Below are 13220 nucleotides of genomic sequence, written 5' to 3' on the forward strand. Positions count from 1 at the left end.
GACTTTACATCCAGTAAATGGGGAAATGATACAGCATCTGACTGTTATACAGGGGACAAAACAACGCCCCATAAAAAACTCTGGAACGTTCCAGCTTCTGAAGGATAAACAGTGCATCGTCTAGAGATATCTGAGTAAAGTGGCTGGCATGAATTATCTTCCCTGCAAACATGCCCTCCTCTTCTTGAGGTTGAGCAGCTCTTAGGGTTAGTAGGTGATCTGGAAAGATAGCCATCTTAAGGGTGTCAGAGTAGCCTCCCTTGAGAGTCACAGTCCGAGGATGAGCCGGAACTTTGTGAGGTTTCCTGGACTCTGTTCAGTAAGAGGGGGCAATCCTTTCCTCATGGCTTCAGTTAATCGCTGATAAGAATTCTAACTATCAGGAGTCATTTTTTCTGCTATGGATCTGTCTCTGACTACACTACTATTGCTTTTTAAGACAATCAGAGTTCTGTCCCCAAAATTGACCCCACCTGCACTGCCAATTAATAGTTCTGTGTTTATCCACTATACTTTGGCAGGTGGGAGAGAGAAGGGAGAAGAGGCTTTAATTAGCATTGGCTGGATGGAGCATGGGAGCACAGTGATGCTTAATTCTACCAATCCATAAGTAAGAGCAAGCAATCATTTTGCTATATACAAAAAACCTAGTCAAAATGCAGTATCTTCTCATAAATATGTGCACATCATTTTAAAGACTGGGACTAAAACATGTTTCTCATGATAAAGTGTATGTTAAAATAATAGCCAACACCACACATCCAAAAAATCCATAACAATAATAGATGTTAATAAAATAATTCATAGCAAATATTTAGCACATTCTATGAGCATGACTTAGAGCTAAACAATCAATGTGATTATCTCATTTAATACTCACAACAACATTAAAGGTAGGGCTTATTATTAATCCTATTAATCTCTCTTTACTGATTAGGAAACTGGAGAACAGAAGTTAGAAGCTTGCCCATGGTCAAATAACAAAAGGTGAGAGAAACATAACAAAAGGTGAGAGAAATCAGATTTGAGCCTGAGGAAGGTGGTTCCCTAGTCTGACAGAAATAAAGTTGGTGCGTCTGGGTAGGAGCAATCGGGAGAGCGGGAGAGGTGTACAGGAGCTGCTGTCTGAGAGGATTTACCCTAATTGGCCTGTTTAGTATTTGCAAGACTTAAGACAGGGAAAACCTGTTTTATCTGAATAATGGTTTGAAAAGATCATTCTGGTTGCTGGGTGGACATTGAGCTGCTGGAATTTAGAGTGGAGCAGGATAGATGTAGGAGGCTGCTGCACTTGTCCAGATGGGCATGGGCGTGGCCGGGATAAGGTTTGCAGAATGGAGATGTTAAGGAGATGGATGTGTGAATTATTTTGCTAAGGGTAACTACCATGGGTAAGAATGTGGTCAGGGCTCCTGTCCTGTCACCATTTCCCATTCTTTTGGACACAGAGGCGTATCAGACAGCAGAAAGGAACTGACTAGTCACTGGCTCCTGCAAATTCCCCTAGTGTATGAGGACAGAAACCTCGGGTCCCTCAGTGGGAGAAAGGAAGTTTGGGATTTAAATTCCCTTAAAGAAGAGATAGAAAGTTCCTTTAAACAAAGAGAACTTGGAGGAAGGATTTAAAGATGCAAATGAGGGCAAACAATTACTTTTTCTTCCAGGGAAACAGGAGCTGCCTCTACCTTTAGAATTCAAAGCTCTGAGAAGGGATATGGAAGCTTAGGGGGCTTTTCCCAGTTTTTCAAACTACAGTTCTCATCCTTTTCAAGAGCAATCTATTGGTGAGTTGTGAAATCAAATTACTGAATAAGACCAGCTTACTGTTCTAATGAAATGTCATAAAAGAAGAGATTATTGTATTTCATTCATCACAAGCATGAGTACTGTTTTGGTAAAGTTTTGTTTCATATGCATACTTTATATACTTGATGGCAATGTAAGATATATTTCTTAACTGAGTTCAGGATAAAAACTTAAGTAACCATTTCAGGATAAAAGAGATTAATACTGCAGACAACTCTTAATGATATTAGACATTACAAAGAGCTGCTGAGGTGGATCAGACTGGATCTAACCCAGGCCTAGTGTTAAGGAATGATAGAGGCCCCTAAAGTAGGATCATCTTGGGGCTCAAATGAAAAAAAGGAAAAAAAGAAGGCTGACCCTCATTTTCTTCAGAAAGAAAGCCAGAAGCAGATATCAGAATATGACCCAATCCACCTCTGGAGAAGCAGAGGTCAAGCCAAAAGTGGCTGAAAAGCAAATCAGAAGAAATGTAATCTAATGGGCCCTTAACAGTTTGAATGGGAGCCATCTTGACTTGGGTATGGGAAATTGCAGTCTGGGCCAAAGGGAATGGATTGATGGGGAAGTGACTGGGCTGTGAGGCAGTGGCAGAATGCTGGGGGAGAAGAAATGTACTTCAGATTGGATGCCATCAAACCGAATAAATGACACATGAAAACAGTGAACACTTTATTTATTTAATTACAAGACAATGTATCATTGTATTGACAAAAAATAAAAAATTCAAAAGCAACCTTGAAAACGATTTTATCTGGACATACATTGAAGAGTTACTATGTTGATAAGTCTTATAAATCAAAACTCCACAGTAGTTTGAAACCTGAGTTTGCTATCCTTATGCCTTACAGATAGAATGTGCAGGAGTTTTGTACCCCCCCCAAAAATGCATCTAGTGGGCATGTGAGTTTCCTTGAGTACAGTCACTTCCTTCTTTATGTAAATAACCTCAGAACATTGAGAATTTTTTGCTATTTTGGAAACACGGCATCCTCTATATCTATTGACACTTTGTTGCCAAGCATATTTCTATACAAAATGGGCACAGAAAAACTCTCACTTATCAAAGCATCATACTTTATCAAGGGTATACAATAATGAAAAAGACATTGTATCTATCCATAAAATCTAAGAATCTAATAAATTTACAATCTAATAATCCTTATGTTAATTACTAAGAGAGAAATGTGCAGTCTTGTCTTAATAATCAGTTACCTGATTATCTCTCCTTATTTATAGGTAAGGAGAGAGAGCTTAAAACTGTTTCCTAAGACTCTAGAATTATTTAGCTACCAAGTAACTACGAAGACTCAAAAATCTATCAAAATTTCTGCTATAGCACATTGTGTCACCCTCAGTCATTCCAATGTTTCTCAGCATCCAAAGTCTCATTCATCTGTTGGAAAGCTTCTATGAAGAGCTGAATTTCTCATGAGCAGACGCTTAAGGGGGCACTGCTGTCACCATCTCCAGGCTGCTCAGGAGAGAAGAATGCATGTAAAAGCTCCAAAGAGGAGAGGACACTCTGTGTATAGATGAGGGTATCATTTCTTACATTAAAAAACTTGATTTTTTCCATGTCAACTTCTAGGAAAATTCCTACACAGTGAAGGTCAGGGCTTGTAGAAATTCTAATCTGTGGGAGGGAGCTAGGGTAGATTGCATTTCTTTTCATGCTGATGACCCAGAAGCCAAGCTCAGAGGATAGAATATTCTTCTTCTTTCTGTTTACAGACTACTTGCAGATACCTAAAGCCCACTCCTTCCCCTCCCCCACTTCTACTTCCCAGTAAAGGCGGTCAAAGAGGAAGGGAGGGAGCCCAAGGCACAGGCCATGTGGGTGAATCTTTCAGGACCTGTAGGGTGGCACCGTGTGGGAGCGCAGCGACAGCAAGGGTCGGCTCGTCTCCAGGCGCCAGTGCGAGTCGGACCCGGGTAGCGGGAACGGGCGTTAAGGCCCTCCGCTTGGGGTTCGGGCATACTGCCCGCCCCTCTGCCCAGCTGCACCCGCTTCCCCCTCCGTGGCCTAACCCCGCCTCTCCCCCGCCACCGGGGCACCATGACAGCCCCGCCTCGCTGCCGCCGAGAACCCTGGCTACCCCGTCTTCTACCCGCAACCAGTGATGCACCCCTGCACGAACCTATCAGCCGTCTGCCGCCCCCCGGCCACGCCCCCTGCCCCTCCCCCGCCTTCGCCCTATATTAACCGCTGTACTTCCTGAATAAATCAGACTTGCGCACAGATCCTGGTCTCCTCGGTAGTCTTCTTCCTACCGCGCGTCCTCTGCACCTTGCCGGCCCCAGAGCGCCTTCTCGGAAGGCCCCTCCGTGTGTTGCAGCCCTCCGCCCGAGCCCACACCGCCCCTGCAGCGGCCCTCCGGGCGAGCCCACACTGCGACAAGGACCTTCCAGTGGGTTGTGGGAGAATTTCCCACACTGGACACTCCTTAGATCATTGGAGAGGACAAGAAAGGAGTTGGCGGTGGCAGCATCCAGGGTCATCTTCTCTTTGAAACTCAGGATTGGGTCATGTGTATGCAGACTTTGTTGCAATAGACGGCCATGTTGCTTGATGAGAAGTGTTAATGCTCGGATTTGCCATTCTTCCTTAGGACTTTTCTCATTTAAGTCTCAACACAGGGGCAGGTCATTGCTGACCTCTCCCTTTCTAGCATCCATTTTACAATGCAATTAGAACAGAAGGTGTATGCATAGGAAAGAGAAATGGCAAAAAACTCCAGAAAAACGGGGCATCTTGCCTCCTCTTGCAGACTTTTAGCCATTGTTCCTGACGGTCAGTCTTCAGCAGTAGAGAGAACTAAATGGAAATTGCTTTTTAGTAGCTTCTGCATTTATTTGGAGCCTTTTGCTCTTCAATAATTAGAATGTGCCTAAATCCAATACAAAATAAAATAACTTAAATCTTTCTGTAACTTATCCATGAAAGTCATACCAAGTAACCAATGATTCACAGAGAATTTACCATCTGTGAGAAAATCATCAAAATCCTATGTGAAATAACAGATTTCCTTATTATAGAACCCAACTCTATAGACAAAGCATCTTCCATATTAGATGAAGTACAACATTCTTAGAAGATGCATTAAGACTTGAAGTGTGACTGAAACTATAATATAATCATTGGTGTCACCTATAAACTTATTTTGGAGCATAATCCTGACTCTGTATAGTAACCTAACAACAGAAAAATGTTACACATATGAAGAATTTTGTTCCTTTCATGATTATCCCTGGTTAAAAATAGAGGAGAAAAAAATCTATACACAAAATAAGAATATGACTAATGAATATAATATATCAATACAATGCAGTATTAAGCAGGTGTTAAGTGTGAAAACTAGTAGAGAGGCAGACTAGTAAATTAGGGAATCAATAGACTGATCAGGAACTTGGCAGGAAGCCCATGTGGCCACGAATACCACACAAGATGGCTGCTGGAAGAACCTGTGAGAATCTCCATTTGGGACTAGATTTCCTTCAAATAAAGGAGAATTCCCAGATATTCTCCAGGGGCCTTATCATTGGGCTCCCCTGGGGATTGAGGAGTGGGATAATCAATCAAAACAGCAAACAACTGGGATTCTTTCCCCTACATTAGCAAAGGGGGGCAATAATTAGTGGTTTAAAGAGGAAGCACAAAAGCCTTGTTCTTGCCTTCTTCCCCCCTGCCTGGATCAGCACACAAGCAAACCTGGGCATTTTGTAATCTGTAATGGGGAATTGTAGTCTGAAAATCAGCCCTCTTTATCCCTTTTCAGCTTCTTCCTCTCTACCTGGGACCCATGCTCTGTTATTTTCTCCCATTTCTTTTCTCTCCATTCCTTAATACCTAAACTGGCTTGCACTTAAAATTCATTTTTTGTAGCTTAGCCAAGAACCTAGGGAGAATCTGGCAACAGAAGGGTGCTTTACAAGTAATGTTAGACAATCAAAATAATCATATTGAGATATCCTGGACTTGTAAATGGATAGAATTTAAAATATGTATATATCTACCAAAAGACCTAAAGTTAATATGAAAACTCAAATAGTTGCATTCAAGAGGATTCATTAAGTTCCCTGACGCAAGAGTGCTAGGACAGTGGAAACAGTCTTCTTCAGATAGTAGAGCTTTCCTGGTCTGGAGATTTTCAGGTGAGTTCTTGTCTGTGCTGACCACAGCTTCTCTCTGTGGAAACTGAGCAGGGACTTTAATAGGATCCAGGAGCACAGTCTCTGTATCCTCTTTTGTAGGTCATCTACTGCTCAGGGATCAAAGATTTTCCAGGTCAAAATTCAATCATAAAAGTTTAGTCAATCATATCCTAGTCATCCCGTAAAGGTAACCCTAAGGAACCCTCAGATTTTCAAAGGAAATTACAATATGTGAATAAAATTAGGAAAATCCACAGCAAAATGAATTACCCATTAGAATATCATTCAGAGTAAATACTTTAAAGCACTCTTAAAAAATGAATCAAGGGTTGAGTGAGTGTGATAGAACATATATTAGTTATTGGTTTCAGCTTCTCTGAAATCATCCTAAACAGAAGCCAAAAATGTGTTCATGGCAAGGAAGTCATCCTCCAGCTACCCCAATGGCTCAAAAGCTTAGAACCCCTGAGGTACTGACAAACCTTGTTCTGGGCTTTCTTAAAGAGGTTGTCTTACTTTGAGTGAGCAACCCTTGACATGCTGGGCACATCTGATTAGACCAGGCTGGGTCCATGACCAAGATCCTCAACAATATTCTAGTCAATGGGGTCTGGTTGGGTGACAACAGAGATTAAGTTTATTCTTAATTCAAAATGTGGAGGCATGGGAAAAGAAGTTGTGACCAAAGAGAAAGAAATGGGACTGTGGAAATATGCCAGACTGAAGGGCCAGCTTACCTTGAACTGGAGACTTTCAGTTGAGTTGCTGAAGGTCTGATGTCTCCACTTCTACATCTTCAGGGTCTCTGCTCCTCTCAGCAAAGATCTTGAGCTGATGCACTACCCTTTAAATCTTCTGGGCACAGACCATGCCCCCAGTCAATGTCAAAGTCTTCACCTAAAGAAATGTGCTAATTAAATGTAATCAAACAAATAAATCAATACTATTCTTTATAGCACATGATGGTGGCATTAAGCCACACCCAAATTTTATAATAGAGGAAGCTAATGCTGAATATATGTGAAATTTTTAATAAGCACAATTGTAAATATGTGGTAATGAATGGATTTGATGGTAGCACATTATAGTGAGTATAACAAGCACTGCTAATTTATAAATGTAATTGTGGCTGAAAGGGTAGTTTAGGGAGGTTAATTGCAAGTGAAAAACAGAAGACAATCAAGGTATTGTGTAACAGTGATTTTGGTTGTAGATGAGGATTGTGTTTAATGATATAAATATAAGAATGTTCTGTGCTCATCTGTGATTCTTTATGAACACTGGAGGAACAACTGAGTTTGTTTTTAGAATTACAAGAAATAAATATGCCTAGATAGAAGTTTTTGGAGTGATGTTTCCATAACTTTTTAAGCAACCTTTTGTCTCTTAATTTATTTTTTGAATTTAAAATGAAGTTTACTTTAAAAAACCCATAGTACTGTTTTCCTCTTTGACGTAGGCTGACAGATTTGAATACAAATGGGATTCTTTAATTTCACAACTCAATTTTTAAAAATTTATTACTTTATTTTCACAACTCAATTTTAAAAAACAAAATGTTTTCCATGGAAATTCAGAAAATCACTGTTGAAACCTAATCAAATCTTGGCTAATGTAATCATTGTTGTCAGATGTCACTGATATAATTATGCATAAACAGAATCTAGACCAGCTTTTATATTCTCTACTCAGTATTTCTTCTTTGTATGTAGTTACTGGACAAGATAAAGGAAGATCAAAAAAGAGGATTGGCAAACCCAAGAATTCCTGTTGCTAAGGGAGCTGAGAATAAACCCTTCCCCCTGAGACACACTCCATTGTGAACATCCTCCTAGTTCTCATCTTCCCAGGGCTTAGGCCTGGGCTCCTGTTCCAACCACACAACTTTTATTGTGTTTTTACCTGGTGGCTGTCTCCATTTCCATGACTTTAATCCCTAGAGCAGCAGATCTCAAGGCTTTTAATTTTAATCTCAGGACACTTTGCACTCTTAAAAATGAGGACACCAAATCTTCTTTTTTATATGAATGATTGCTCCCCATATTAAAAATGAAAACAAAGTTTTGAAATATTTATTTAATCATTTATTTAATAAAGTCTTTGCATGTTAACATAAATATGGTTTTAATGAAAAAATCACTTTATTCATACAGGTGCTTCTGCTCAATCTCTTGCAATCTGTTGTTCTGGTTGAAGTATGTGAAAAAAACATGGCTTCCCATAGATATTTAGTTGGGAAAACAAAGACCTTGCAGATGCCCTAAAAGGACTGGGAAAACCACCAGGGGCCCTATCTGAGCTCCATTGCTCCACCACACATATCATACTCCATGTGGAAACAGTGAATCCTAGTTCTTTGGCCACAAAAACCCTAATTACAATGGATGATTTCTTTTCTATTTAATCTCAATATTCAGTTAAGTTAACTTCTTCAAGGCAAGGAGCGAATCTAATAGATGATTATATTCCAGCTTCTGGTACACTATCTCATGCAAAAATGTCAAAATGAAATAATTTGTTAAATGGCAAGACCACCCCTGGCAAATGAAAGCTTGACTTAAAGTCCTGCTAGTGGTGATGTGACAATGACTTATCTTCAAGGAGCTTGCAATTTAGTTGGAGAGATGATAATTCACCTGAATAAAATCATGTACTTGACTTCAATTATGTCACCAATTCTTGGTCCCCTGAGGACAAAGCTCTTTGAAAACAAAACAGGGCCCTTGACTCTTTCAGTTTGTAACAATCTCTATTTTCATAACAATTTACTTCCTGTACTTTCAAGGCTTGAGTTAGATGATACTGAAAAGCAACTCAACTTGGCTTTCCAATTCCTAGCCTGAGCAGACCCACCCCTAGTTTATTCCAGATGTGGATGATAAGGGGAGATTCTTTCCTTTCTACTGTGGGCTAATGCAGAGGCAGAAGAACATTGAGACACTTCATTGACAGATCACTGTTCTACAGTACCTGCCTGGTCAGACCCATGACTGGAAACCAATCTCCAATGGCCACTCATTCTCATCCCACATAGTGAAAGAAGGGTAGCCTAAAAGAATGCCTAAGCACTCTTTCTTTCCTTCCTAGTGGCCGAAGGTCATTGAAATTTACTTGGAGATGCAAATTATTTCTTGTTATTTTTACAGATAATTTGTTTCAGAAAAGGAACTGTATGGCCAGTTTTGTACAACTCACAAGCATTGGGAAGTGGACTTGGCTCAACGGATAGAGTATCTGCCTACCACATGGGAGGTCCACGGTTCAAACCCAGGGCCTTGTTGACCCGTGTGGAGCTGGCCCACATGCAGTGCTGATGTGTGCAAGGAGTGCCATGCCATGCAGGGGTGTCCCCCGCATAGGGGCGCCCCATGTGCAAGGAGTGTGCCCCATAAGGAGAGCCGCCCAGTGCGAAGGAAAGTTCAGCATGCCCAGGAGTGGCGGCTGCACATACAGAGAGCTGATGCAGCAAGATGACGCAACAAAAAGAAACACAGATTCCTGGTGCCACTGACAAGAATAGAAGCAGACACAGAAGAACACATATCAAATGGACACAGAGAACAGACAACAGGGGCAGGTGAGAGGAAGGGGAGAGAAAGAAATAAAAATAAATCTTAAAAAAAAACAAAAAACAAAAAAAACCCACAAGCATTATTCAATGTTTATTTGTCCCCCAATAATTTTGACAAAAATACAATTCATAAGAATAAGGAAGGGGATTCATTAGGAGTGACCGTAGTATTACATTGGGATTACTGATGATCTATGGTGACTAATCACCGGGATTTTTTTTTGTAAAGACAGCCCTATAAAATAAGTGTATAACAGAGGAACATTCTACAAGTTCTAAATCCAAAAAATATTCTTTTCATGGACTTTCCAGGTCTTCATAACACAGCTACTTTTTTAAATTAAAAATATTTTTCTTTATTTTTAGGGGAGTTAAAAAATTATTGAAGAGTATCATACATACATGCACTTACATAAACAATAAGTGACTGGGAGCTCCTTTAGCAGCTTTGATAGTGATAATTGAGAGAAGTGCTCTTTGTTTTCTCCCCTTGATATATAAATAACAGGGCAGAAGAAAGGATAAGATGATACCTGATGGAGAGAAGAGGTTGCCAACCAGCACAGGATATCGAAGCTAACTGTGAAAAGCTGCCCCACTACAGCTGCTGCCTTCTAAAAAATGCAAAATGTGCTTTGAGCAAACACATTATCCCCTTGTAGGGAACTTACATGTCTGACAGTGTTCATTATAAAATTCCTCCATCCCCTACCTTCTTACTAACTAGCATGTGTGAAAGTGGATTCTTTTCTTAGTCAGGAAGCTATGGAAACAAACATAATCCCTGATTTAATCTTAAATTGTGAAAGCTCTGATAATTAAACATTATTCTAAAAATTAAATAAAAATTAATACGTGTATGTTCTCATTGTGATATTAAGATATTATAGATAAGGGATTATGAGTGGTTCTGGCTCTTTTTTTAAAAAAAATACATTTTCCCCTAAATTCAGCTTTACCAACAGGAATAGAGAATCTGGCTATGAGGTTTTCTGAGACAGAAACATTTCTCCTGGCAGAGAAAAGCTCAGCAGCAGAGAGTCAGTGTATTTCAAGCTGCAAGCAAATCAGAGCTAGGTAAAAAATGTAAAACCACTGATAAAATGATGGTTTTCATCATTGTAAAGCATCCACTGAGAGTCTTTTATGTTCTAAACAAAGGAAGGGCAATGTTCCACATTTAGTCCCAAAGTATGAGATGGATCTGAGATGGCAGAGACCATGTAAAAAGTTGGCAAGAAGTGTCACTAGGGTCCTTTTGTTGTCAAGAAACTAAGATTCACTGTTTCTGTGTGGAGTGTGGCATGTTTGGGAGAGGAATGGTGATCAGATAGCTGCCCTGCAGGTCACGCCAACCCTTCTAGAACCATCTGCAAGGTCCTCTTTTTCCCAACGCAGCATCTATGGGCTTCCATATTTTCTCCTTATACTTCAACCAAACCAAAGGTTGCAACAGATTGAAAAGAAATACATGTGAGAATCCAGCAGTGCTCTTTTAAGCCAGGAATTAGGGGTTTACAAATATATAAAACAATGGAACTCTTCTCATTGACTGCTTTTGTTTTGGAAAATAAAGTGATTTTTCTTTAAAAACTATGTTATTTACGTTAACACCACAATTAATTTATTATCTAAAAGTTTTATTAAATATTCAATATTTTGTTTTAATTCTTAATATGGAGAGGGAGCATTTATGTAAAGAAGATGCTTAGGGCTCCTTATTTTTAAGAGTGCAAAGGGTTCTGAGATTAGAATTAAAATCTTGAGACCTGCTGCACTAGGGATTAATTCGTGGAAGTAGAGTCAGCCACGCAGTAAGAGCTGTGTGGTTGGAGCAGGAGCCCTGGTCCAAGACCCAAGAAGATGAGAAGTAGGAGGTTGTCCACAATGAGGTGCATCTCAGGAGGAGGGGTTTATTCTCAGCTCCATCAGCAACAGGAATTCTTGGGCCTGTCAATCTCCTTTTTTGGTCATTGTAGTTTAGCCCTTTTCCTTTATGGCATTTACTATTCGTTATACTTCCAATACAGACACTATAAAATTTATTGTCCAAACTGGGACACTTTTGAGAAAAAAGAAGGTTATTAGCAATCACACTAGGACAGCAGGTTATAACTGGCTGACATTTTCCTTATTCTGTCCATAACTACCTGTGAGAGTAGAACTGCTGGGTCAAAGGATATGAAAGCTGGTTTAGATTCTGTTTATGCATAATTATATCAGAGATACCAATGATTATATTAGCCAAGATTTGATTAGGTTTCAACAGCTTGTTGAAAGAGAAATCATTATTATGGAATATTGAGTATGCTTTACCTTGTCATCTCGTGATAAAAGATTAGGAATGATTAAGTTTCTTTGATTACATTTAGTTAGCACATTACTTGGGCGGAGCCTGTGACATTGATTGGGGGCGTGGTTTTCCTGCCAGGCACTTAAAAAGGCCAGCATATCAGCTCAAGCTCATTGCTCAGACTAGCAGAGATCTGCAGAAGTTGAGGAGGAGACACCAGACATTTAGTGACTCATCTAAAGTTCTCCAGCTTAAGGTAAGCTGGCCCTTCTGTTTGGAATATTTCCACTGCCCCATTTCTTTCTCTAAGGTGGGAAATTATTTTTTGAATGCTTTCACTTCTGGATTTAAGGAACAAAGTTTTCTGTGTTGTCACCCAACCCAACCCCATCAGACTGGAATATTCTTTTTTTTTTTTTTAAAGATTTATTTATTTATTTATTTCTCTCCCCTCCCCCTACCCCGGTTGTCAGTTCTCTGTGTCTATTTGCTGCATCTTACTTCTTTGTCCACTTCTGTTGTTGTTAGCGGCACGGGAATCTGTGTCTCTTTTTGTTACGTCATCTTGTTGTGTCAGCTCTCCGTGTGGGTGGCGCCATTCTTAGCAGGCTGCACTTCCTTTCGCGCTGGGCGGCTCTCCTTACGGGGTGCACTCCTTGCGTGTGAGGTTTCCCTAAGGGGGGGACACCCCTGTGTGGCATGGCACTCCTTGCGCTCATCAGCACTGTACGTGGGCCAGCTCCGCACGGGTCAAGGAGGCCCGGGGTTTGAACCTTGGACCTCCCATGTGGTAAACGGTCGCCCTAACTACTGGGCCAAGTCTGTTTCCCAGACTGGAATATTCTTGAGGATCTGGATCAGGGACCCAGCATGTCAGGGTTTCTTACCCAAAGTAAGAGGGACTAGATTTAGGAAGACCCAGATGGAGTGTCAGTGTAGCTGATGTTCTGAAGGTTTTGAAGAGTTGGGGAGCTGGAGGAAATCTTCTTTATCATGAACATGATTTTGGCTTGTGTTTAGATATGATCATTTCAGAGAGGCTGAAACTAAAACTAATGTATTTCTTTAAAATCTCACTCACTCAAGGCTTGATTGGTTGTTAGAGAGTAATTTTGCGTATTCACTCTGAATGATGTTTGCCCTTAAAATTGAGTCTACAATGGGCATCTCATTTTGCTGTGGATTTTGCAAGTTTTACTCACAAATTGTAATTTTCTTTGAAATTCTGAGTGTTCCTTTAAGTCACCTTTATTCGATGACTAGAGTAAGACTGACTTTTTTTTTGGATTGAAATTAGATGTGAAAATTGTTTCATCTCTGAATGGTAGATGGGCAAACGAAGAGGTGGAGAGTAATCCAGGATCCAATTAAAGACCCAGCTCTCTCATTGTGCTG

Source organism: Dasypus novemcinctus, chromosome 11 (genome assembly GCF_030445035.2).
Source record: "Dasypus novemcinctus isolate mDasNov1 chromosome 11, mDasNov1.1.hap2, whole genome shotgun sequence".
NCBI lineage: Eukaryota > Metazoa > Chordata > Mammalia > Cingulata > Dasypodidae > Dasypus > Dasypus novemcinctus.